This window comes from Primulina eburnea, chromosome 13 (assembly GCF_022965805.1).
Source record: "Primulina eburnea isolate SZY01 chromosome 13, ASM2296580v1, whole genome shotgun sequence".
NCBI lineage: Eukaryota > Viridiplantae > Streptophyta > Magnoliopsida > Lamiales > Gesneriaceae > Primulina > Primulina eburnea.
The window spans coordinates 17,106,202-17,112,227 of record NC_133113.1 but is presented as its reverse complement, the minus strand read 5'-3'; positions in this window follow the sequence as shown (position 1 = coordinate 17,112,227).

The window sequence follows — 6,026 nt, the reverse complement described above, 5'->3', positions numbered from 1 at the left end:
TACTGCAAATATATCAGAATCTCATAGATACAATGAGCATAAAATCATCAGAACATCCCTGAAGATACTGAACATGCCAAAGAGTATCACTAAATCAGATGTACTCCTGGTCGGTACTCTTCTACTGCTCTTTCAATCTGTCAAGTCACTCATTATCATTTCGTACATTCAAAGTCATTCTGTACTGAACTCTAAAACAAAAACAGTACCTGGTATCGATTCAAGTCTGAAATCTATCTTTCTGATATGAAACAAATCTGAAATCTTTTCTGGTTAACAATCAGCTAATTCTTACATCATTGTCAAATCTGTAATTGCTAAACTCGATTTCAGTGGGTCTACTGAATACATAGGGATGCAATCTGCTCTTTTCTGTATTAATCGAGTCATATACAATACAGATATCAAAGGAATTCCAAATCTAGAATCCTTATCGTGGTATCTCCACTGATCAGTCATCTCTGATCTGACTCTTACCATTTCTGGACAAATTCTACAATATGTCTGTACTTGTTCAGCATATACTTATCAATAATGCGTTCAAACCAGAAAATACAAGTACGTCATAATCTATCTCTATTTCATTCTCATCTTATTGTAGTATACAATATATACAGAAATCTCTAATATCAACATTTCCTCAACAAGCAAAGACATCAATACTACAGTACATACAAACCCAACAGATACAGCATATTTCCATGCAACTCAGTCAAAGATATTCGTAACAAATGCATTAGTATATATCAATACATATGCAATAGAATCATAAAGAATAGTACCTGTTGTGAATTCTGGATCTGCGTTTTCAATTGACCTCTGTTCCCTACAATCTTCGGGAACGCTTCTAGGGACAAACTTTAGCAAAGTGTCCCGGCTGTCCACAAATATTACATCTACCAGTCACTCCCTGGCATTGCTCGGTGGGATGTCTCCCTCCGCAACTCCTGCAATACACTCCAGTATGGCTTGGACTGGAACAGCTGGAGCTAGATTAACCGCTTCCTAGTTTCTTGAATGGTTTCTTCCGAGCTTTTAGCAAATCTTGATTTCCACTCGTACTGCCTCGATCAAATCGGAGAGGGGATTGCTGTGTCTGGGTGGTTTCACACACAACCTCCCTAGCTGTCTAATCAGACTCGCCTCAGCTCTCTTCCCTCTACTCAGGATGTCAGCAAAATGGTAAGGTCGCTGCAGATTCATAAATGCAACTACCTCCGAATTCAACCCTCTAATGAACTGATTTACTATAGCTTCATCATATCCAGCTATCTGAGGAGCAAAATGCTGTAGAGTAGAGAATTAGGCGATATATTCATCAATATTCAACTGACCTTGGCTCAAATTCTCAAACTCTGCTTTCTTGTCCTCTCGGTACGAAACAGAGAAAAATCTTTGATAGAATTCAGTCTTGAAGACTTCCCACGTGATTACAGTACCACGTTGTGCTAATACTCCATTGATTGTAATCCACCAACTTCTGGCAGCCTCTCGTAACTGGCGAAACACCAATTTAACTCTCTGTTCATCTGTACAAGCAAGTAAATCAAATAGTGTTTCTATATCATCAACCCAGTTCTGACAATCTTCGGATGTCTCGGTACCACTCAGAATCGGCGGCTGAAATAACTGAAGTTCTGCCAACTTTACTTCCATCCGAGTTTCTGATGCATCTATCTGTTCAGACGAAGTACTATCCCTCTCTGGAATTCTCCGAGGCGGTATATCTGAATATCAAACAAATGAGTGCACAATCGATATAATCTGTCTCAGCCCTCCTCTGATCATATACCTCTGATTCAGTCTTGATAATTACATGCTGTAGTCAACTCAGATAATAAACAACATGTAATAGGGAAAGCAATAAATCAAGCTAGCACACACAATGTAAATCAACATTAACATAGTTCTCATGCTAGCAATCACATGCAAGGAAAGAAAATTCAATCTACCCCGCTCATTCCCTTCTATCTTAGTCTAAAGGATCTATCAACTCTAACTATCTCAATCTAACGGATCTATGGCTCTGATACCACCTGTTGTGGGGACCCGGACGCTGATCTTTCTTATTAATCATCTTTGGGATTTAATTATCAATTAAGATAAAACAGGGTCTAAAAAAATTTCTTTTTTTAAAATAAAGTGCGGAAGGTAATGGCATCTATCTATTATACAAATCAGTATAATAATACAAGTCTTGTACAACATGCTTCTAGTTCAAACTAGTCTAAGGTTCAAATACTAAATTTCAAGTATATTAACCAACTCTACAATAAGTCCGGAATCACCACGCTAACTCTTCTTCTCTCCTCATCCTCTTGACCCCGATCCAGCCTCACCTGTAGTAGCCCGAATTCCAAATTGGGTAATTAACGGATTAATGGTAATTAAGGAGGTTTAATGTGTAATTTTGACCGTGGTCATGTTCGGACGGACCGAAGATGGTTCGGTAGCACCGAAGAGTTCGGATGATCCGAAGTGTAGGTTCGGAGGATCCGATCATGAGGTGTCAAGAGCCAATGGACACGTAAGAGTTCGGACGTTCCGAAGTGGGTTCGGTGGATCCGAACATAGCCTATAAATAGTGCTCGGATTTCCTCATTTTGTATTGTCATTTCTTGAGTGTGTCTCATATTTGAGAGGTTTGGAAGGTTTCTAGGGTTAGTTGTCGGTCGAGCGATAGCCAAGAGCTGCCAGGATTGGTAGCGTAGCGACGCCTGAGTTACGAGGCAATCGACATCAAAGGGCTGTCGACGGACGAAGGTAAACCCTAAACCTTTGGTAGTACTAGGGAGTACTGGTTTTGCTAGTCGAGCATGGTAGTATTGTTCATTGGGTATGCTTTTGATGCGTAGGCTTGTTCTAGACCCGATTAGCGGTGTTTGCATAAGGCTAGGCTTGCTGTGATAGAGGTACGAAAGTACTATCCGAGATATCCTGGTTGAGTATACATTCTTATATGTGTTGCATGATTATCTGCTGCATTGTTATATGTCATATAATGCATGCTATTATGTCACGATTTATGATGCACGTTGCATTTCATGTTGAGCCGTATCTCCTTCGAGATAGCCTTTACTGTTGAGCTGTATCTCTTTCGAGATAAGCTATATCTTGTGGGGCCGCTCAGCCCTGTCTTGTCTTGTGGACGCATGGACATCGAGAGTACACAGTGGCCGACGGGTCGGGAGGGCTTCGGTGATCCGAGATATTTTAGGTCCACGTCTGTTCTTGTAGTGGATGCAGTGACCCAGAGGAGTACCGCGCGGCACTATCCACTTGGCGCCTCTAGACTGAGCATTTTGAGATCCTTTGTGACTCCTGTTTCTTGACTACCCTGGTATCATATCATAGCATGTGCATTTCATATAGGTTTGTATACTCATGTTTTTGTACTGGGCGTTCTTATCGCTCACGTCCTCGGTTTTGTTTATCTTGGACACCCCATTCCCACGGGGCAGGCCTCAGGTTGGATGGCTCAGGAGGAGCGGGAGGAGGACAGTGAGTAGCTGGTTGGTTTAGTTTTCAGTACTACTCTATTCGATATGGTTGTACCGAATATATTTTGAGTTGTTCTGATTTCGATTGGGTTGTATAACTATTGTCGTTGGCCATATTTCCGCTGTTATCTCTGATTATTATTAATTAAGTTAATCGCATGCTTAGTTCTTGATTAGTAGGTGATTCTGGAACGGGTCACTACATCACCTGTTGTCAGGCACACATACAAAACAAGACAACAGCCGGATAACTCCGGTGAGAATAAATCCCAGTATAAAACATGGTAAACATGCATATACACAAAGTAAATCATGAAGAGTTCTATCATGAATAAAGCTAAAGCAGTAGATTTCATAATCTATGAAATTAAATCAAAACAAGCATGCAACTCAAATCAGCTAAACATGCTATTCAAATCAAATCATAAAAACATGCTATCATGACTGAAAGCAATAACAATGGGTTTCATAGTCTATGAAACCACATCTATAAACACATGCAGTTCTAGTCAAATCATGTCTAGACTCAACTCGACTATAACTCTAGGGATCCCGGTGTGAATAAGACGTCAATGGCTGTCACCTACCCTCCCACTCGGGGTGACTGTACGTCTTATTCCTAGACTTCGGTCTGAGCTGTATCAACGGCTGCAATAGGAGTCAGAGCTGCTCCTAAGCTCAGATACACCGAACATCTAGATATTTGACAATGGCTGTCAACGACTCTCCTATCTTAAATGCAATGAATATCAATCTGTAAACAAAGCATGTTCATTTCAAAGAATGTGAATATAACATCTATAAACACATCATAATCATATCATAAAATAAACAACAATAATTCTAGTATGTGATTTTATTGGGAAACTCAAATAGGATCTATTTGAGTTGTGTCTTCACGAATATCACATGAATTATACATTTGTCGTCTCGGTCTGGCGAAGACGATGATCTGTATTCAACTCTGTCCATATCAAATCTGGAATGACAATATCGGATACTCTGTATCAGTGAATAACTCAATATACAATCTGTTCTGATCAATACTCAATTCAGTATACAATCTGATCAATATCTGAACAAGATACAATCTGAGTCATATCAATAATATCACAATCTAATCGAAATCCTTTCTGAATCTGATCAATCTAACTCAACTGATGTTTCGACGGCATAACAATATAATCTGAATAACCCCGTCAATCTGAACATCACATATATAATACCAGAACTCATAATCTCAATATCGGTATGTTCACAATCAATGATACACAATTCTGATATCAAATATCAATCAATATCTTTCACAATTCATAACAATTGCATAACCAGTCTATTCTGAAATCTGACTTCGATTATACAATATATATGGTAGTAGAAACACCATATCTGAATCATATTCAGTTCTGACAATATCATAATTTCAAATCAAGTCTAATCGTAACAAAACTTACGTCCTTGTGTAGCTCGTGCCAAGAGAAACACGATACCGCGTTCGGATTTGAATTCTGATAGACGGATCTTCCACAATCGCAAATCAAAAAGGCGTAAGGAAAATTCTCTCAAAGCCTCGACCCTTTTTTGAAATTCTGAAGGATTTACGTGTCATTCCTCTATATATATACTGCATGCAAATCGTAAAACGTGGCTTATTTTTCAAGCAACACGCATGACCGCGGGTGTGGTCGTGTCATGGACCGCGGGTGCGCTCATGCTTCGGCATGTTTATCATTTTCTGAATTCAGCAACCGCGGGTGCGGTCTTGTTCTTACCGCGGGTGCGGTCACACCACCGTGGGTGCGCTCCTGTTAGCACCGCGGGTGCGGTGATGCTACGGAATTTCTTGCCAACTTACTGTCCATGTGATAGGACTCGTTTTTACGTGTTTTTAGTGTTGGTTTTGAGTCGCATTCATGCATCATATTTGTTTGTTTTAGTTTAATTTAGCATTTTTCTAGCATTATTTAGCATATGACTGATCTCGTGTAGTTGGTGGTTATTTTGTAGGAATTGAACCAAAAAAGTGGGAGAATATGTGCCAAAACATCGAGAAGGACTCGCTAGACCGCCCCAGCGAGCATGTTGGTCTAGCCGAGGAGTTGTTGCGAAAGAGTCTCGCTAGGGCGGTCAAAAGTGACCACCCCAGCGAACCCAGGGACATGACCGAGGAATTTTCTGCGAGAACCTCTCGCTAGGGCGGACACTTTTGACCGCCCTAGCGAGGCACGAGATTTGAAAAGATTTGTTTCACTTTTTATGGACTCTATCCTACACCATAGACCTAAGACACGAGAGGGGCGCCGTTTTTGGAGGCTGACATCATTATTTTCATCATATTTTCTTGGAGAAAAGGCTAGGAGCAAAAGGAGATTTCGAAGACCTCGAGATTTCCACGCGTCGTGGCCGTCATCCGTCGTCATCTTTAGTATTTTCATTATTCAGTTTTTAATTCTTAGATTGTTGTTGGTTTTTATTATGAATTTTAGTAGCTAAACTCTATATTTGTTGGGATTTGAGGGGATCCTA